Consider the following 22,154-nt stretch of genomic DNA (forward strand, 5'->3'; position numbering starts at 1 on the left):
TTTCTTTTTCTTAAATTTCCCTTCCTTCTACAGTTTATATTTCTTCTTTTTCTATTCTTTCTTTTTTCTGTTTTCTCCTTCAACGTATGTTGATCCTCCTTGGCTTGTCTTGGTGTCATGAATTTCAAATTTATTTCATGTCCCTCCTGCCTCAAATAAAAGGAACATTCATCAAGATTGAGCGTTTTAAAATGAAGCCATGCCCATCTCAAAAGAAGATGACCAGAGTTCAAGGGAGGAATATCACATAATACTTCTTTCACACATTGTCATGTACTGAATTTGATCCTTGCTTGATTCGGATGAAAGCTTGTTGTTAACTTGAGTTTCTCCACCAATCTTTGGCTTACAACATTGTTGTCGCTTTCGTAAACAAATGCAACTAAACATGGGTGGCTTTCGATTAAACACCTTGTTCTCTACTACCTTTTCCATAACCGTTTTCTTTACATCCTTTTCTTTTTCTTCAATTTCCCTTCCTTCTGCAGTTTATTTTTCTTCTTTTTCTATTCTTTCTTTTTCTATTTTCTCCTTCAACGTATGTTGATCCTTCTTGGCTTCTCTTGGTGTCATAAATTTCAACCTAATTTCATGTCCCTCATGCCTCAAATAAAGGCAACGTTCATCAAGATTGAGCATTGTAAAATGAAGCCATGCCCATCGCAAAAGGAGATGACAAGGGTTCGTGGGAGCAATATCACATAATACTTCTTTCACACATTGTCTTGTACTGAATTTGATCCTTGCTTGATTCAGATGATGGCTTGTTGGTAACTTGAGTTTCTCCACCAATCTTTGGCTTACAACATTGTTGTCGCTTTCGTAAACGAATCCAACTAAACATGGGTGGCCTTCGATTAAACACCTTGTTCTCTACTACCTTTTCCATAATGTTTTTCTTTACTTCCTTTTCTTTTTCTTCAATTTCCCTTCCTTCTGCAGTTTATATTTCTTCTTTTTCTATTCTTTCTTTTTCTATTTTCTCCTTCAACATATGTTGATCCTTCTTGGCTTGTCTTGGTGTCATAAATTTCAACTTCATTTCATGTCCCTCATTCCTCAAATAAAGGGAACGTTTATCAAGATTGAGCGTTTTAAAATGAAGCCATGCCCATCTCAACAGAAGATGACAAGGGTTCGTGGGAGCAATATCACATAATACTTCTTTCACACATTGTCTTGTAGTGAATTTGATCCTTGCTTGATTCGGATGAAAGGTTGTTGGTAATTTGCGTTTTTCACCAATCTGTGGCTTACAACATTGTTGTCGCTTTCATAAACGAATGCAACTAAACACGGGTGGCCTTTGATTAAACACCTTATTCTCTACTACCTTTTCCATAATCTTTTTCTTTACTTCCTTTTCTTTTTCTTAAATTTCCCTTCCTTCTACAGTTTATATTTCTTCTTTTTCTATTCTTTCTTTTTTCTGTTTTCTCCTTCAACGTATGTTGATCCTCCTTGGCTTGTCTTGGTGTCATGAATTTCAAATTTATTTCATGTCCCTCATGCCTCAAATAAAGGGAACATTCATGAAGATTGAGCGTTTTAAAATGAAGCCATGCCCATCTCAAAAGAAGATCACCACAGTTCAAGGGAGGAATATCACATAATACTTCTTTCACACATTGTCATGTACTGAATTTGATCCTTGCTTGATTCGGATGAAAGCTTCTTGGTAACTTGAGTTTCTCCACCAATCTTTGGCTTACAACATTGTTGTCGCTTTCGTAAACAAATGCAACTAAACATGGGTGGCTTTCGATTAAACACCTTGTTCTCTACTACCTTTTCCATAACCGTTTTCTTTACATCCTTTTCTTTTTCTTCAATTTCCCTTCCTTCTGCAGTTTATTTTTCTTCTTTTTCTATTCTTTCTTTTTCTATTTTCTCCTTCAACGTATGTTGATCCTTCTTGGCTTCTCTTGGTGTCATAAATTTCAACCTAATTTCATGTCCCTCATGCCTCAAATAAAGGCAACGTTCATCAAGATTGAGCATTGTAAAATGAAGCCATGCCCATCGCAAAAGAAGATGACAAGGGTTCGTGGGAGAATAATCACATAATACTTCTTTCACACATTGTCTTGTACTGAATTTGATCCTTGCTTGATTCAGATGAAGGCTTGTTGGTAACTTGAGTTTCTCCACCAATCTTTGGCTTACAACATTGTTGTCGCTTTCGTAAACGAATGCAACTAAACATGGGTGGCCTTCGATTAAACACCTTGTTCTCTACTACCTTTTCCATAATGTTTTTCTTTACTTCCTTTTCTTTTTCTTCAATTTCCCTTCCTTCTGCAGTTTATATTTCTTCTTTTTCTATTCTTTCTTTTTCTATTTTCTCCTTCAACGTATGTTGATCCTTCTTGGCTTGTCTTGGTGTCATAAATTTCAACTTCATTTCATGTCCCTCATTCCTCAAATAAAGGGAACGTTTATCAAGATTGAGCGTTTTAAAATGAAGCCATGCCCATCTCAACAGAAGATGACAAGGGTTCGTGGGAGCAATATCACATAATACTTCTTTCACACATTGTCTTGTAGTGAATTTGATCCTTGCTTGATTCGGATGAAAGGTTGTTGGTAATTTGAGTTTTTCACCAATCTGTGGCTTACAACATTGTTGTCGCTTTCATAAACGAATGCAACTAAACACGGGTGGCCTTTGATTAAACACCTTATTCTCTACTACCTTTTCCATAATCTTTTTCTTTACTTCCTTTTCTTTTTCTTAAATTTCCCTTCCTTCTATAGTTTATATTTCTTCTTTTTCTATTCTTTCTTTTTTCTGTTTTCTCCTTCAACGTATGTTGATCCTCCTTGGCTTGTCTTGGTGTCATGAATTTCAAATTTATTTCATGTCCCTCATGCCTCAAATAAAGGGAACATTCATCAAGATTGAGCGTTTTAAAATGAAGCCATGCCCATCTCAAAAGAAGATCACCAGAGTTCAAGGGAGGAATATCACATAATACTTCTTTCACACATTGTCATGTACTGAATTTGATCCTTGCTTGATTCGAATGAAAGCTTCTTGGTAACTTGAGTTTCTCCACCAATCTTTGGCTTACAACATTGTTGTCGCTTTCGTAAACAAATGCAACTAAACATGGGTGGCTTTCGATTAAACACCTTGTTCTCTACTACCTTTTCCATAACCATTTTCTTTACATCCTTTTCTTTTTCTTCAATTTCCCTTCCTTCTGCAGTTTATTTTTCTTCTTTTTCTATTCTTTCTTTTTCTATTTTCTCCTTCAACGTATGTTGATCCTTCTTGGCTTCTCTTGGTGTCATAAATTTCAACCTAATTTCATGTCCCTCATGCCTCAAATAAAGGCAACGTTCATCAAGATTGAGCATTGTAAAATGAAGCCATGCCCATCGCAAAAGAAGATGACAAGGGTTTGTGGGAGCAATATCACATAATACTTCTTTCACACATTGTCTTGTACTGAATTTGATCCTTGCTTGATTCAGATGATGGCTTGTTGGTAACTTGAGTTTCTCCACCAATCTTTGGCTTACAACATTGTTGTCGCTTTCGTAAACGAATGCAACTAAACATGGGTGGCCTTCGATTAAACACCTTGTTCTCTACTACCTTTTCCATAATGTTTTTCTTTACTTCCTTTTCTTTTTCTTCAATTTCCCTTCCTTCTGCAGTTTATATTTCTTCTTTTTCTATTCTTTCTTTTTCTATTTTCTCCTTCAACGTATGTTGATCCTTCTTGGCTTGTCTTGGTGTCATAAATTTCAACTTCATTTCATGTCCCTCATTCCTCAAATAAAGGGAACGTTTATCAAGATTGAGCGTTTTAAAATGAAGCCATGCCCATCTCAACAGAAGATGACAAGGGTTCGTGGGAGCAATATCACATAATACTTCTTTCACACATTGTCTTGTAGTGAATTTGATCCTTGCTTGATTCGGATGAAAGGTTGTTGGTAATTTGAGTTTTTCACCAATCTGTGGCTTACAACATTGTTGTCGCTTTCATAAACGAATGCAACTAAACACGGGTGGCCTTTGATTAAACACCTTATTCTCTACTACCTTTTCCATAATCTTTTTCTTTACTTCCTTTTCTTTTTCTTAAATTTCCCTTCCTTCTACAGTTTATATTTCTTCTTTTTCTATTCTTTCTTTTTTCTGTTTTCTCCTTCAACGTATGTTGATCCTCCTTGGCTTGTCTTGGTGTCATGAATTTCAAATTTATTTCATGTCCCTCATGCCTCAAATAAAGGGAACATTCATCAAGATTGAGCGTTTTAAAATGAAGCCATGCCCATCTCAAAAGAAGATCACCACAGTTCAAGGGAGGAATATCACATAATACTTCTTTCACACATTGTCATGTACTGAATTTGATCCTTGCTTGATTCGGATGAAAGCTTCTTGGTAACTTGAGTTTCTCCACCAATCTTTGGCTTACAACATTGTTGTCGCTTTCGTAAACAAATGCAACTAAACATGGGTGGCTTTCGATTAAACACCTTGTTCTCTACTACCTTTTCCATAACCGTTTTCTTTACATCCTTTTCTTTTTCTTCAATTTCCCTTCCTTCTGCAGTTTATTTTTCTTCTTTTTCTATTCTTTCTTTTTCTATTTTCTCCTTCAACGTATGTTGATCCTTCTTGGCTTCTCTTGGTGTCATAAATTTCAACCTAATTTCATGTCCCTCATGCCTCAAATAAAGGCAACGTTCATCAAGATTGAGCATTGTAAAATGAAGCCATGCCCATCGCAAAAGAAGATGACAAGGGTTCGTGGGAGAATAATCACATAATACTTCTTTCACACATTGTCTTGTACTGAATTTGATCCTTGCTTGATTCAGATGAAGGCTTGTTGGTAACTTGAGTTTCTCCACCAATCTTTGGCTTACAACATTGTTGTCGCTTTCGTAAACGAATGCAACTAAACATGGGTGGCCTTCGATTAAACACCTTGTTCTCTACTACCTTTTCCATAATGTTTTTCTTTACTTCCTTTTCTTTTTCTTCAATTTCCCTTCCTTCTGCAGTTTATATTTCTTCTTTTTCTATTCTTTCTTTTTCTATTTTCTCCTTCAACGTATGTTGATCCTTCTTGGCTTGTCTTGGTGTCATAAATTTCAACTTCATTTCATGTCCCTCATTCCTCAAATAAAGGGAACGTTTATCAAGATTGAGCGTTTTAAAATGAAGCCATGCCCATCTCAACAGAAGATGACAAGGGTTCGTGGGAGCAATATCACATAATACTTCTTTCACACATTGTCTTGTAGTGAATTTGATCCTTGCTTGATTCGGATGAAAGGTTGTTGGTAATTTGAGTTTTTCACCAATCTGTGGCTTACAACATTGTTGTCGCTTTCATAAACGAATGCAACTAAACACGGGTGGCCTTTGATTAAACACCTTATTCTCTACTACCTTTTCCATAATCTTTTTCTTTACTTCCTTTTCTTTTTCTTAAATTTCCCTTCCTTCTATAGTTTATATTTCTTCTTTTTCTATTCTTTCTTTTTTCTGTTTTCTCCTTCAACGTATGTTGATCCTCCTTGGCTTGTCTTGGTGTCATGAATTTCAAATTTATTTCATGTCCCTCATGCCTCAAATAAAGGGAACATTCATCAAGATTGAGCGTTTTAAAATGAAGCCATGCCCATCTCAAAAGAAGATCACCAGAGTTCAAGGGAGGAATATCACATAATACTTCTTTCACACATTGTCATGTACTGAATTTGATCCTTGCTTGATTCGAATGAAAGCTTGTTGGTAACTTGAGTTTCTCCACCAATCTTTGGCTTACAACATTGTTGTCGCTTTCGTAAACAAATGCAACTAAACATGGGTGGCTTTCGATTAAACACCTTGTTCTCTACTACCTTTTCCATAACCATTTTCTTTACATCCTTTTCTTTTTCTTCAATTTCCCTTCCTTCTGCAGTTTATTTTTCTTCTTTTTCTATTCTTTCTTTTTCTATTTTCTCCTTCAACGTATGTTGATCCTTCTTGGCTTCTCTTGGTGTCATAAATTTCAACCTAATTTCATGTCCCTCATGCCTCAAATAAAGGCAACGTTCATCAAGATTGAGCATTGTAAAATGAAGCCATGCCCATCGCAAAAGAAGATGACAAGGGTTCGTGGGAGCAATATAACATAATACTTCTTTCACACATTGTCTTGTACTGAATTTGATCCTTGCTTGATTCAGATGATGGCTTGTTGGTAACTTGAGTTTCTCCACCAATCTTTGGCTTACAACATTGTTGTCGCTTTCGTAAACGAATGCAACTAAACATGGGTGGCCTTCGATTAAACACCTTGTTCTCTACTACCTTTTCCATAATGTTTTTCTTTACTTCCTTTTCTTTTTCTTCAATTTCCCTTGCTTCTGCAGTTTATATTTCTTCTTTTTCTATTCTTTCTTTTTCTATTTTCTCCTTCAACGTATGTTGATCCTTCTTGGCTTGTCTTGGTGTCATAAATTTCAACTTCATTTCATGTCCCTCATTCCTCAAATAAAGGGAACGTTTATCAAGATTGAGCGTTTTAAAATGAAGCCATGCCCATCTCAACAGAAGATGACAAGGGTTCGTGGGAGCAATATCACATAATACTTCTTTCACACATTGTCTTGTAGTGAATTTGATCCTTGCTTGATTCGGATTAAAGGTTGTTGGTAATTTGAGTTTTTCACCAATCTTTGGCTTACAACATTGTTATCGCTTTCATAAACGAATGCAACTAAACATGGGTGGCCTTTGATTAAACACCTTGTTCTCTACTACCTTTTCCATAATCTTTTTCTTTACTTCCTTTTCTTTTTCTTCAATTTCCCTTCCTTCTACAGTTTATATTTCTTCTTTTTCTATTCTTTCTTTTTTCTATTTTCTCCTTCAACGTATGTTGATCCTTCTTGGCCTGTCTTGGTGTCATGAATTTCAAATTTATTTCATGTCCCTCATGCCTCAAATAAAGGGATCATTCATCAAGATTGAGCGTTTTAAAATGAAGCCATGCCCATCTCAAAAGAAGATGACCAGAGTTCAAGGGAGGAATATCACATAATACTTCTTTCACACATTGTCATGTACTGAATTTGATCCTTGCTTGATTCGGATGAAAGCTTGTTGGTAACTTGAGTTTCTCCACCAATCTTTGGCTTACAACATTGTTGTCGCTTTCGTAAACAAATGCAACTAAACATGGGTGGCTTTCGATTAAACACCTTGTTCTCCACTACCTTTTCCATAATCGTTTTCTTTACATCCTTTTCTTTTTCTTCAATTTCCCTTCCTTCTGCAGTTTATTTTTCTTCTTTTTCTATTCTTTCTTTTTCTATTTTCTCCTTCAACGTATGTTGATCCTTCTTGGCTTCTCTTGGTGTCATAAATTTCAACCTAATTTCATGTCCCTCATTCCTCAAATAAAGGCAACGTTCATCAAGATTGAGCATTGTAAAATGAAGCCATGCCCATCGCAAAAGAAGATGACAAGGGTTCGTGGGAGCAATATCACATAATACTTCTTTCACACATGGTCTTGTACTGAATTTGATCCTTTCTTGATTCAGATGAAGGCTTGTTGGTAACTTGAGTTTCTCCACCAATCTTTGGCTTACAACATTGTTGTCGCTTTCGTAAACGAATGCAACTAAACATGGGTGGCCTTTGATTAAACACCTTGTTCTCTACTACCTTTTCTATAATCTTTTTCTTTACTTCCTTTTCTTTTTCTTCAATTTCCCTTCCTTCTACAGTTTATATTTCTTCTTTTTCTATTCTTTCTTTTTCTATTTTCTCCTTCAACGTATGTTGATCCTTCTTGGCTTGTCTTGGTGTCATGATTTCAAATTTATTTCATGTCCCTCATGCCTCAAATAAAGGGAACATTCATCAAGATTGAGCGTTTTAAAATGAAGCCATGCCCATCTCAAAAGAAGATGACCAGAGTTCAAGGGAGGAATATCACATAATACTTCTTTCACACATTGCCATGTACTGAATTTGATCCTTGCTTGATTCGGATGAAAGCTTGTTGGTAACTTGAGTTTCTCCACCAATCTTTGGCTTACAACATTGTTGTCGCTTTCGTAAACAAATGCAACTAAACATGGGTGGCTTTCGATTAAACACCTTGTTCTCTACTACCTTTTCCATAATCGTTTTCTTTACATCCTTTTCTTTTTCTTCAATTTCCCATCCTTCTGCAGTTTATTTTTCTTCTTTTTCTATTCTTTCTTTTTCTATTTTCTCCTTCAACGTATGTTGATCGTTCTTGGCTTCTCTTGGTGTCATAAATTTCAACCTAATTTCATGTCCCTCATGCCTCAAATAAAGGCAACGTTCATCAAGATTGAGCATTGTAAAATGAAGCCATGCACATCGCAAAAGAGGATGACAAGGGTTCGTGGGAGCAATATCACATAATACTTCTTTCACACATTGTCTTGTACTGAATTTGATCCTTGCTTGATTCAGATCAAGGCTTGTTGGTAACTTGAGTTTCTCCACCAATCTTTGGCTTACAACATTGTTGTCGCTTTCGTAAACAAATGCAACTAAACATAGGTGGCTTTCGATTAAACACCTTGTTCTCTACTACCTTTTCCATAATCTTTTTCTTTACTTCCTTTTCTTTTTCTTCAATTTCCCTTCCTTCTACACTTTATATTTCTTCATTTTCAATCTTTCTTTTTCTATTTTCTCCTTCAACGTATGTTGATCCTTCTTGGCTTCTGTTGGTGTCCGAAATTTGAACTTCATTTCATGTCCCTCATGCCTCAAATAAAGGGAACGTTCAACAAGATTGAGCATTGTAAAATGAAGCCGTGCCCATCTCAAAAGAAGATGACAAGGGTTCGTGGGAGCAATATCACATAATACTTCTTTCACACATTGTCTTGTACTGAATTTGATCCTTGCTTGATTCGGATGAAAGGTTGTTGGTAATTTGAGTTTTTCACCAATCTTTGGCTTACAACATTGTTGTCGCTTTCATAAACGAATGCAACTAAACATGGGTGGCCTTTGATTACACACCTTGTTCTCTACTACCTTTTCCATAACCGTTTTCTTTACATCCTTTTCTTTTTCTTCAATTTCCCTTCCTTCTGCAGTTTATTTTTCTTCTTTTTCTATTCTTTCTTTTTCTATTTTCTCCTTCAACGTATGTTGATCCTTCTTGGCTTCTCTTGGTGTCATAAATTTCAACCTAATTTCATGTCCCTCATGCCTCAAATAAAGGCAACGTTCATCAAGATTGAGCATTGTAAAATGAAGCCATGCCCATCGCAAAAGAAGATGACAAGGGTTCGTGGGAGAATAATCACATAATACTTCTTTCACACATTGTCTTGTACTGAATTTGATCCTTGCTTGATTCAGATGAAGGCTTGTTGGTAACTTGAGTTTCTCCACCAATCTTTGGCTTACAACATTGTTGTCGCTTTCGTAAACGAATGCAACTAAACATGGGTGGCCTTCGATTAAACACCTTGTTCTCTACTACCTTTTCCATAATGTTTTTCTTTACTTCCTTTTCTTTTTCTTCAATTTCCCTTCCTTCTGCAGTTTATATTTCTTCTTTTTCTATTCTTTCTTTTTCTATTTTCTCCTTCAACGTATGTTGATCCTTCTTGGCTTGTCTTGGTGTCATAAATTTCAACTTCATTTCATGTCCCTCATTCCTCAAATAAAGGGAACGTTTATCAAGATTGAGCGTTTTAAAATGAAGCCATGCCCATCTCAACAGAAGATGACAAGGGTTCGTGGGAGCAATATCACATAATACTTCTTTCACACATTGTCTTGTAGTGAATTTGATCCTTGCTTGATTCGGATGAAAGGTTGTTGGTAATTTGAGTTTTTCACCAATCTGTGGCTTACAACATTGTTGTCGCTTTCATAAACGAATGCAACTAAACACGGGTGGCCTTTGATTAAACACCTTATTCTCTACTACCTTTTCCATAATCTTTTTCTTTACTTCCTTTTCTTTTTCTTAAATTTCCCTTCCTTCTATAGTTTATATTTCTTCTTTTTCTATTCTTTCTTTTTTCTGTTTTCTCCTTCAACGTATGTTGATCCTCCTTGGCTTGTCTTGGTGTCATGAATTTCAAATTTATTTCATGTCCCTCATGCCTCAAATAAAGGGAACATTCATCAAGATTGAGCGTTTTAAAATGAAGCCATGCCCATCTCAAAAGAAGATCACCAGAGTTCAAGGGAGGAATATCACATAATACTTCTTTCACACATTGTCATGTACTGAATTTGATCCTTGCTTGATTCGAATGAAAGCTTGTTGGTAACTTGAGTTTCTCCACCAATCTTTGGCTTACAACATTGTTGTCGCTTTCGTAAACAAATGCAACTAAACATGGGTGGCTTTCGATTAAACACCTTGTTCTCTACTACCTTTTCCATAACCATTTTCTTTACATCCTTTTCTTTTTCTTCAATTTCCCTTCCTTCTGCAGTTTATTTTTCTTCTTTTTCTATTCTTTCTTTTTCTATTTTCTCCTTCAACGTATGTTGATCCTTCTTGGCTTCTCTTGGTGTCATAAATTTCAACCTAATTTCATGTCCCTCATGCCTCAAATAAAGGCAACGTTCATCAAGATTGAGCATTGTAAAATGAAGCCATGCCCATCGCAAAAGAAGATGACAAGGGTTCGTGGGAGCAATATAACATAATACTTCTTTCACACATTGTCTTGTACTGAATTTGATCCTTGCTTGATTCAGATGATGGCTTGTTGGTAACTTGAGTTTCTCCACCAATCTTTGGCTTACAACATTGTTGTCGCTTTCGTAAACGAATGCAACTAAACATGGGTGGCCTTCGATTAAACACCTTGTTCTCTACTACCTTTTCCATAATGTTTTTCTTTACTTCCTTTTCTTTTTCTTCAATTTCCCTTGCTTCTGCAGTTTATATTTCTTCTTTTTCTATTCTTTCTTTTTCTATTTTCTCCTTCAACGTATGTTGATCCTTCTTGGCTTGTCTTGGTGTCATAAATTTCAACTTCATTTCATGTCCCTCATTCCTCAAATAAAGGGAACGTTTATCAAGATTGAGCGTTTTAAAATGAAGCCATGCCCATCTCAACAGAAGATGACAAGGGTTCGTGGGAGCAATATCACATAATACTTCTTTCACACATTGTCTTGTAGTGAATTTGATCCTTGCTTGATTCGGATTAAAGGTTGTTGGTAATTTGAGTTTTTCACCAATCTTTGGCTTACAACATTGTTATCGCTTTCATAAACGAATGCAACTAAACATGGGTGGCCTTTGATTAAACACCTTGTTCTCTACTACCTTTTCCATAATCTTTTTCTTTACTTCCTTTTCTTTTTCTTCAATTTCCCTTCCTTCTACAGTTTATATTTCTTCTTTTTCTATTCTTTCTTTTTTCTATTTTCTCCTTCAACGTATGTTGATCCTTCTTGGCCTGTCTTGGTGTCATGAATTTCAAATTTATTTCATGTCCCTCATGCCTCAAATAAAGGGATCATTCATCAAGATTGAGCGTTTTAAAATGAAGCCATGCCCATCTCAAAAGAAGATGACCAGAGTTCAAGGGAGGAATATCACATAATACTTCTTTCACACATTGTCATGTACTGAATTTGATCCTTGCTTGATTCGGATGAAAGCTTGTTGGTAACTTGAGTTTCTCCACCAATCTTTGGCTTACAACATTGTTGTCGCTTTCGTAAACAAATGCAACTAAACATGGGTGGCTTTCGATTAAACACCTTGTTCTCCACTACCTTTTCCATAATCGTTTTCTTTACATCCTTTTCTTTTTCTTCAATTTCCCTTCCTTCTGCAGTTTATTTTTCTTCTTTTTCTATTCTTTCTTTTTCTATTTTCTCCTTCAACGTATGTTGATCCTTCTTGGCTTCTCTTGGTGTCATAAATTTCAACCTAATTTCATGTCCCTCATTCCTCAAATAAAGGCAACGTTCATCAAGATTGAGCATTGTAAAATGAAGCCATGCCCATCGCAAAAGAAGATGACAAGGGTTCGTGGGAGCAATATCACATAATACTTCTTTCACACATGGTCTTGTACTGAATTTGATCCTTTCTTGATTCAGATGAAGGCTTGTTGGTAACTTGAGTTTCTCCACCAATCTTTGGCTTACAACATTGTTGTCGCTTTCGTAAACGAATGCAACTAAACATGGGTGGCCTTTGATTAAACACCTTGTTCTCTACTACCTTTTCTATAATCTTTTTCTTTACTTCCTTTTCTTTTTCTTCAATTTCCCTTCCTTCTACAGTTTATATTTCTTCTTTTTCTATTCTTTCTTTTTCTATTTTCTCCTTCAACGTATGTTGATCCTTCTTGGCTTGTCTTGGTGTCATGATTTCAAATTTATTTCATGTCCCTCATGCCTCAAATAAAGGGAACATTCATCAAGATTGAGCGTTTTAAAATGAAGCCATGCCCATCTCAAAAGAAGATGACCAGAGTTCAAGGGAGGAATATCACATAATACTTCTTTCACACATTGCCATGTACTGAATTTGATCCTTGCTTGATTCGGATGAAAGCTTGTTGGTAACTTGAGTTTCTCCACCAATCTTTGGCTTACAACATTGTTGTCGCTTTCGTAAACAAATGCAACTAAACATGGGTGGCTTTCGATTAAACACCTTGTTCTCTACTACCTTTTCCATAATCGTTTTCTTTACATCCTTTTCTTTTTCTTCAATTTCCCATCCTTCTGCAGTTTATTTTTCTTCTTTTTCTATTCTTTCTTTTTCTATTTTCTCCTTCAACGTATGTTGATCGTTCTTGGCTTCTCTTGGTGTCATAAATTTCAACCTAATTTCATGTCCCTCATGCCTCAAATAAAGGCAACGTTCATCAAGATTGAGCATTGTAAAATGAAGCCATGCACATCGCAAAAGAGGATGACAAGGGTTCGTGGGAGCAATATCACATAATACTTCTTTCACACATTGTCTTGTACTGAATTTGATCCTTGCTTGATTCAGATCAAGGCTTGTTGGTAACTTGAGTTTCTCCACCAATCTTTGGCTTACAACATTGTTGTCGCTTTCGTAAACAAATGCAACTAAACATAGGTGGCTTTCGATTAAACACCTTGTTCTCTACTACCTTTTCCATAATCTTTTTCTTTACTTCCTTTTCTTTTTCTTCAATTTCCCTTCCTTCTACACTTTATATTTCTTCATTTTCAATCTTTCTTTTTCTATTTTCTCCTTCAACGTATGTTGATCCTTCTTGGCTTCTGTTGGTGTCCGAAATTTGAACTTCATTTCATGTCCCTCATGCCTCAAATAAAGGGAACGTTCAACAAGATTGAGCATTGTAAAATGAAGCCGTGCCCATCTCAAAAGAAGATGACAAGGGTTCGTGGGAGCAATATCACATAATACTTCTTTCACACATTGTCTTGTACTGAATTTGATCCTTGCTTGATTCGGATGAAAGGTTGTTGGTAATTTGAGTTTTTCACCAATCTTTGGCTTACAACATTGTTGTCGCTTTCATAAACGAATGCAACTAAACATGGGTGGCCTTTGATTACACACCTTGTTCTCTACTACCTTTTCCATAATCTTTTTCTTTACTTCCTTTTCTTTTTCTTCAATTTCCCTTCCTTCTACAGTTTATATTTCTTCTTTTTCTATTCTTTCTTTTTCTATTTTCTCCTTCAACGTATGTTGATCCTTCTTGGCTTGTCTTGGTGTCATGAATTTCAAATTTATTTCATGTCCCTCATGCCTCAAATAAAGGGAACGTTCATCAAGATTGAGCATTGTAAAATGAAGCCATGCCCATCTCAAATGAAGATGACAAGGGTTCGTGGGAGCAATATCACATAATACTTCTGTCACACATTGTTATGTACTGAATTTGATCCTTGCTTGATTCGGATGAAAGCTTGTTGGTAATTTGAGTTTTTCACCAATCTTTGGCTTACAACATTGTTGTCGCTTTCATAAACGAATGCAACTAAACATGGGTGGCCTTTGATTACACACCTTGTTCTCTACTACCTTTTTCATAATCGTTCTCTTTACATCCTTTTCTTTTTCTTCAATTTCCCTTCCTTCTGCAGTTTATTTTTCTTCTTTTTCTATTCTTTCTTTTTCTATTTTCTCCTTCAACGTATGTTGATCCTTCTTGGCTTCTCTTGGTGTCATAAATTTCAACCTTATTTCATGTCCCTCATGCCTCAAATAAAGGCAACGTTCATCAAGATGGAGCATTGTAAAATGAAGCCATGCCCATCGCAAAAGAAGATGACAAGGGTTCGTGGGAGCAATATCACATAATACTTCTTTCACACATTGTCTTGTACTGAATTTGATTGTTGCTTGATTCAGATGAAGGCTTATTGCTAACTTGAGTTTCTCCACCAATCTTTGGCTTATAACATTGTTGTCGCATTCGTAAACGAATGCAACTAAACATGGGTGGCCTTCGATTAAACAGCTTCTTCTCTACTACCTTTTCCATAATCTTTTTCTTTACTTCCTTTTCTTTTTCTTCAATTGCCCTTCCTTCTACAGTTTATATTTCTTCTTTTTCTATTCTTTCTTTTTCTATTTTCTCCTTCAACGTATGTTGATCCTTCTTGGCTTGTCTTGGTGTCATAAATTTCAACTTCATTTCATGTCCCTCATTCCTCAAATAAAGGGAACGTTTATCAAGATTGAGCGTTTTAAAATGAAGCCATGCCCATCTCAATAAAAGATGACAAGGGTTCGTGGGAGCATTATCACATAATACTTCTTTCACACATTGTCTTGTAGTGAATTTGATCCTTGCTTGATTCAGATGAAGGCTTGTTGGTAACTTTAGTTTCTCCACCAATCTTTGGCTTACAACATTGTTGTCGCTTTCGTAAACGAATGCAACTAAACATGGGTGGCCTTCGATTAAACACCTTGTTCTCTACTACCTTTTCCATAATCTTTTTCTTTAGTTCCTTTTCTTTTTCTTCAATTTCCATTCTACAGTTTATATTTCTTCTTTTTCTATTCTTTCTTTTTCTATTTTCTCCTTCAACGTATGTTGATCCTTCTTGGCTTGTCTTAGTGTCATGAATTTCAAATTTATTTCATGTCCCTCGTGCCTCAAATAAAGGGATCATTCATCAAGATTGAGCGTTTTAAAATGAAGCCATGCCCATCTCAAAAGAAGATGACCAGAGTTCAAGGGAGGAATATCACATAATACTTCTTTCACACATTGTCATGTACTGAATTTGATCCTTGCTTGATTCGGATGAAAGCTTGTTGGTAACTTGAGTTTCTCCACCAATTTTTGGCTTACCACATTGTTGTCGCTTTCGTAAACAAATGCAACTAAACATGGGTGGCTTGCGATTAAACACCTTGTTCTCTACTACCTATTCCATAATCGTTTTCTTTACATCGTTTTCTTTTTCTTCAATTTCACTTCCTTCTGCAATTTATTTTTCTTCTTTTTCTATTCTTTCTTTTTCTATTTTCTCCTTCAACGTATGTTGATCCTTCTTGGCTTCTCTTGGTGTCATAAATTTCAACCTAATTTCATGTCCCTCATGCCTCAAATAAAGGCAACGTTCATCAAGATTGAGCATTGTAAAATGAAGCCATGCCCATCGCAAAAGAAGATGACAAGGGTTCGTGGGAGCAATATCACATAATACTTCTTTCACACATTGTCTTGTACTGAATTTGATCCTTGCTTGATTCAGATGATGGCTTGTTGGTAACTTGAGTTTCTCCACCAATCTTTGGCTTACAACATTGTTGTCGCTTTCGTAAACGAATGCAACTAAACATGGGTGGCCTTCGATTAAACACCTTGTTCTCTACTACCTTTTCCATAATGTTTTTCTTTACTTCCTTTTCTTTTTCTTCAATTTCCCTTCCTTCTGCAGTTTATATTTCTTCTTTTTCTATTCTTTCTTTTTCTATTTCTCCTTCAACGTATGTTGATCCCTCTTGGCTTCTCTTGGTGTCATAAATTTCAACTTCATTTCATGTCCCTCATTCCTCAAATAAAGGGAACGTTTATCAAGATTGAGCGTTTTAAAATGAAGCCATGCCCATCTCAACAGAAAATGACAAGGGTTCGTGGGAGCAATATCACATAATACTTCTTTCACACATTGTCTTGTACTGAATTTGTTCCTTGCTTGATTCGGATGAAAGGTTGTTGGTAATTTGAGTTTTTCACCAATCTTTGGCTTACAACATTGTTGTCGCTTTCATAAACGAATGCAACTAAACACGGGTGGCCTTTGATTAAACACATTGTTCTCTACTACCTTTTCCATAATCTTTTTCTTTACTTCCTTTTCTTTTTCTTCAATTTCCCTTCCTTCTACAGTTTATATTTCTTCTTTTTCTATTCTTTCTTTTTTCTATTTTCTCCTTCAACGTATGTTGATCCTTCTTGGCCTGTCTTGGTGTCATGAATTTCAAATTTATTTCATGTCCCTCATGCCTCAAATAAAGGGATCATTCATCAAGATTGAGCGTTTTAAAATGAAGCCATGCCCATCTCAAAAGAAGATGACCAGAGTTCAAGGGAGGAATATCACATAATACTTCTTTCACACATTGTCATGTACTGAATTTGATCCTTGCTTGATTCGGATGAAAGCTTGTTGGTAACTTGAGTTTCTCCACCAATCTTTGGCTTACAACATTGTTGTCGCTTTCGTAAACAAATGCAACTAAACATGGGTGGCTTTCGATTAAACACCTTGTTCTCCACTACCTTTTCCATAATCGTTTTCTTTACATCCTTTTCTTTTTCTTCAATTTCCCTTCCTTCTGCAGTTTATATTTCTTCTTTTTCTATTCTTTCTTTTTCTATTTTCTCCTTCAACGTATGTTGATCCTTCTTGGCTTGTCTTGGTGTCATAAATTTCAACTTCATTTCATGTCCCTCATTCCTCAAATAAAGGGAACGTTTATCAAGATTGAGCGTTTTAAAATGAAGCCATGCCCATCTCAACAGAAGATGACAAGGGTTCGTGGGAGCAATATCACATAATACTTCTTTCACACATTGTCTTGTACTGAATTTGATCCTTGCTTGATTCAGATCAAGGCTTGTTGGTAACTTGAGTTTCTCCACCAATCTTTGGCTTACAACATTGTTGTCGCTTTCGTAAACAAATGCAACTAAACATAGGTGGCTTTCGATTAAACACCTTGTTCTCTACTACCTTTTCCATAATCTTTTTCTTTACTTCCTTTTCTTTTTCTTCAATTTCCCTTCCTTCTACACTTTATATTTCTTCATTTTCAATCTTTCTTTTTCTATTTTCTCCTTCAACGTATGTTGATCCTTCTTGGCTTCTGTTGGTGTCCGAAATTTGAACTTCATTTCATGTCCCTCATGCCTCAAATAAAGGGAACGTTCAACAAGATTGAGCATTGTAAAATGAAGCCGTGCCCATCTCAAAAGAAGATGACAAGGGTTCGTGGGAGCAATATCACATAATACTTCTTTCACACATTGTCTTGTACTGAATTTGATCCTTGCTTGATTCGGATGAAAGGTTGTTGGTAATTTGAGTTTTTCACCAATCTTTGGCTTACAACATTGTTGTCGCTTTCATAAACGAATGCAACTAAACATGGGTGGCCTTTGATTACACACCTTGTTCTCTACTACCTTTTCCACAATCTTTTTCTTTACTTCCTTTTCTTTTTCTTCAATTTCCCTTCCTTCTACAGTTTATATTTCTTCTTTTTCTATTCTTTCTTTTTCTATTTTCTCCTTCAACGTATGTTGATCCTTCTTGGCTTGTCTTGGTGTCATGAATTTCAAATTTATTTCATGTCCCTCATGCCTCAAATAAAGGGAACGTTCATCAAGATTGAGCATTGTAAAATGAAGCCATGCCCATCTCAAATGAAGATGACAAGGGTTCGTGGGAGCAATATCACATAATACTTCTGTCACACATTGTTATGTACTGAATTTGATCCTTGCTTGATTCGGATGAAAGCTTGTTGGTAACTTGAGTTTCTCCACCAATCTTTGGCTTACAACATTGTTGTCGCTTTCGTAAACAAATGCAACTAAACATGGGTGGCTTTCGATTAAACACCTTGTTCTCTACTACCTTTTTCATAATCGTTCTCTTTACATCCTTTTCTTTTTCTTCAATTTCCCTTCCTTCTGCAGTTTATTTTTCTTCTTTTTCTATTCTTTCTTTTTCTATTTTCTCCTTCAACGTATGTTGATCCTTCTTGGCTTCTCTTGGTGTCATAAATTTCAACCTTATTTCATGTCCCTCATGCCTCAAATAAAGGCAACGTTCATCAAGATGGAGCATTGTAAAATGAAGCCATGCCCATCGCAAAAGAAGATGACAAGGGTTCGTGGGAGCAATATCACATAATACTTCTTTCACACATTGTCTTGTACTGAATTTGATCCTTGCTTGATTCAGATGAAGGCTTATTGGTAACTTGAGTTTCTCCACCAATCTTTGGCTTACAACATTGTTGTCGCTTTCGTAAACGAATGCAACTAAACATGGGTGGCCTTCGATTAAACAGCTTCTTCTCTACTACCTTTTCCATAATCTTTTTCTTTACTTCCTTTTCTTTTTCTTCAATTTCCCTTCCTTCTGCAGTTTATATTTCTTCTTTTTCTATTCTTTCTTTTTCTATTTTCTCCTTCAACGTATGTTGATCCTTCTTGGCTTGTCTTGGTGTCATAAATTTCAACTTCATTTCATGTCCCTCATTCCTCAAATAAAGGGAACGTTTATCAAGATTGAGCGTTTTAAAATGAAGCCATGCCCATCTCAACAGAAGATGACAAGGGTTCGTGGGAGCAATATCACATAATAGTTCTTTCACACATTGTCTTGTAGTGAATTTGATCCTTGCTTGATTCAGATGAAGGCTTGTTGGTAACTTGAGTTTCTCCACCAATCTTTGGCTTACAACATTGTTGTCGCTTTCGTAAACGAATGCAACTAAACATGGGTGGCCTTCGATTAAACACCTTGTTCTCTACTACCTTTTCCATAATCTTTTTCTTTACTTCCCATTCTTTTTCTTCAATTTCCCATCTACAGTTTATATTTCTTCTTTTTCTATTCTTTCTTTTTCTATTTTCTCCTTCAACGTATGTTGATCCTTCTTGGCTTGTCTTAGTGTCATGAATTTCAAATTTATTTCATGTCCCTCATGCCTCAAATAAAGGGATCATTCATTAAGATTGAGCGTTTTAAAATGAAGCCATGCCCATCTCAAAAGAAGATGACCAGAGTTCAAGGGAGGAATATCACATAATACTTCTTTCACACATTGTCATGTACTGAATTTGATCCTTGCTTGATTCGGATGAAAGCTTGTTGGTAACTTGAGTTTCTCCACCAATCTTTGGCTTACCACATTGTTGTCGCTTTCGTAAACAAATGCAACTAAACATGGGTGGCTTCGGATTAAACACCTTGTTCTCTACTACCTATTCCATAATCGTTTTCTTTACATCGTTTTCTTTTTCTTCAATTTCACTTCCTTCTGCAATTTATTTTTCTTCTTTTTCTATTCTTTCTTTTTCTATTTTCTCCTTCAACGTATGTTGATCCTTCTTGGCTTCTCTTGGTGTCATAAATTTCAACCTAATTTCATGTCCCTCACGCCTCAAATAAAGGCAACGTTCATCAAGATTGAGCATTGTAAAATGAAGCCATGCCCATCGCAAAAGAAGATGACAAGGGTTCGTGGGAGCAATATCACATAATACTTCTTCCACACATTGTCATGTACTGAATTTGATCCTTGCTTGATTCGGATGAAAGCTTGTTGGTAACTTGAGTTTCTCCACCAATCTTTGGCTTACAACATTGTTGTCGCTTTCGTAAACAAATGCAACTAAACATGGGTGGCTTTCGATTAAACACCTTGTTCTCCACTACCTTTTCCATAATCGTTTTCTTTACATCCTTTTCTTTTTCTTCAATTTCCCTTCCTTCTGCAGTTTATATTTCTTCTTTTTCTATTCTTTCTTTTTCTATTTTCTCCTTCAACGTATGTTGATCCTTCTTGGCTTGTCTTGGTGTCATAAATTTCAACTTCATTTCATGTCCCTCATTCCTCAAATAAAGGGAACGTTTATCAAGATTGAGCGTTTTAAAATGAAGCCATGCCCATCTCAACAGAAGATGACAAGGGTTCGTGGGAGCAATATCACATAATACTTCTTTCACACATTGTCTTGTACTGAATTTGATCCTTGCTTGATTCAGATCAAGGCTTGTTGGTAACTTGAGTTTCTCCACCAATCTTTGGCTTACAACATTGTTGTCGCTTTCGTAAACAAATGCAACTAAACATAGGTGGCTTTCGATTAAACACCTTGTTCTCTACTACCTTTTCCATAATCTTTTTCTTTACTTCCTTTTCTTTTTCTTCAATTTCCCTTCCTTCTACACTTTATATTTCTTCATTTTCAATCTTTCTTTTTCTATTTTCTCCTTCAACGTATGTTGATCCTTCTTGGCTTCTGTTGGTGTCCGAAATTTGAACTTCATTTCATGTCCCTCATGCCTCAAATAAAGGGAACGTTCAACAAGATTGAGCATTGTAAAATGAAGCCGTGCCCATCTCAAAAGAAGATGACAAGGGTTCGTGGGAGCAATATCACATAATACTTCTTTCACACATTGTCTTGTACTGAATTTGATCCTTGCTTGATTCGGATGAAAGGTTGTTGGTAATTTGAGTTTTTCACCAATCTTTGGCTTACAACATTGTTGTCGCTTTCATAAACGAATGCAACTAAACATGGGTGGCCTTTGATTACACACCTTGTTCTCTACTACCTTTTCCACAATCTTTTTCTTTACTTCCTTTTCTTTTTCTTCAATTTCCCTTCCTTCTACAGTTTATATTTCTTCTTTTTCTATTCTTTCTTTTTCTATTTTCTCCTTCAACGTATGTTGATCCTTCTTGGCTTGTCTTGGTGTCATGAATTTCAAATTTATTTCATGTCCCTCATGCCTCAAATAAAGGGAACGTTCATCAAGATTGAGCATTGTAAAATGAAGCCATGCCCATCTCAAATGAAGATGACAAGGGTTCGTGGGAGCAATATCACATAATACTTCTGTCACACATTGTTATGTACTGAATTTGATCCTTGCTTGATTCGGATGAAAGCTTGTTGGTAACTTGAGTTTCTCCACCAATCTTTGGCTTACAACATTGTTGTCGCTTTCGTAAACAAATGCAACTAAACATGGGTGGCTTTCGATTAAACACCTTGTTCTCTACTACCTTTTTCATAATCGTTCTCTTTACATCCTTTTCTTTTTCTTCAATTTCCCTTCCTTCTGCAGTTTATTTTTCTTCTTTTTCTATTCTTTCTTTTTCTATTTTCTCCTTCAACGTATGTTGATCCTTCTTGGCTTCTCTTGGTGTCATAAATTTCAACCTTATTTCATGTCCCTCATGCCTCAAATAAAGGCAACGTTCATCAAGATGGAGCATTGTAAAATGAAGCCATGCCCATCGCAAAAGAAGATGACAAGGGTTCGTGGGAGCAATATCACATAATACTTCTTTCACACATTGTCTTGTACTGAATTTGATCCTTGCTTGATTCAGATGAAGGCTTATTGGTAACTTGAGTTTCTCCACCAATCTTTGGCTTACAACATTGTTGTCGCTTTCGTAAACGAATGCAACTAAACATGGGTGGCCTTCGATTAAACAGCTTCTTCTCTACTACCTTTTCCATAATCTTTTTCTTTACTTCCTTTTCTTTTTCTTCAATTTCCCTTCCTTCTGCAGTTTATATTTCTTCTTTTTCTATTCTTTCTTTTTCTATTTTCTCCTTCAACGTATGTTGATCCTTCTTGGCTTGTCTTGGTGTCATAAATTTCAACTTCATTTCATGTCCCTCATTCCTCAAATAAAGGGAACGTTTATCAAGATTGAGCGTTTTAAAATGAAGCCATGCCCATCTCAACAGAAGATGACAAGGGTTCGTGGGAGCAATATCACATAATAGTTCTTTCACACATTGTCTTGTAGTGAATTTGATCCTTGCTTGATTCAGATGAAGGCTTGTTGGTAACTTGAGTTTCTCCACCAATCTTTGGCTTACAACATTGTTGTCGCTTTCGTAAACGAATGCAA

This window comes from Vigna unguiculata, chromosome 8 (genome assembly GCF_037176805.1).
Source record: "Vigna unguiculata cultivar grain cowpea cultivar isolate G323 ecotype 2 chromosome 8, ASM3717680v1, whole genome shotgun sequence".
Taxonomy (NCBI): Eukaryota; Viridiplantae; Streptophyta; class Magnoliopsida; order Fabales; family Fabaceae; genus Vigna; species Vigna unguiculata.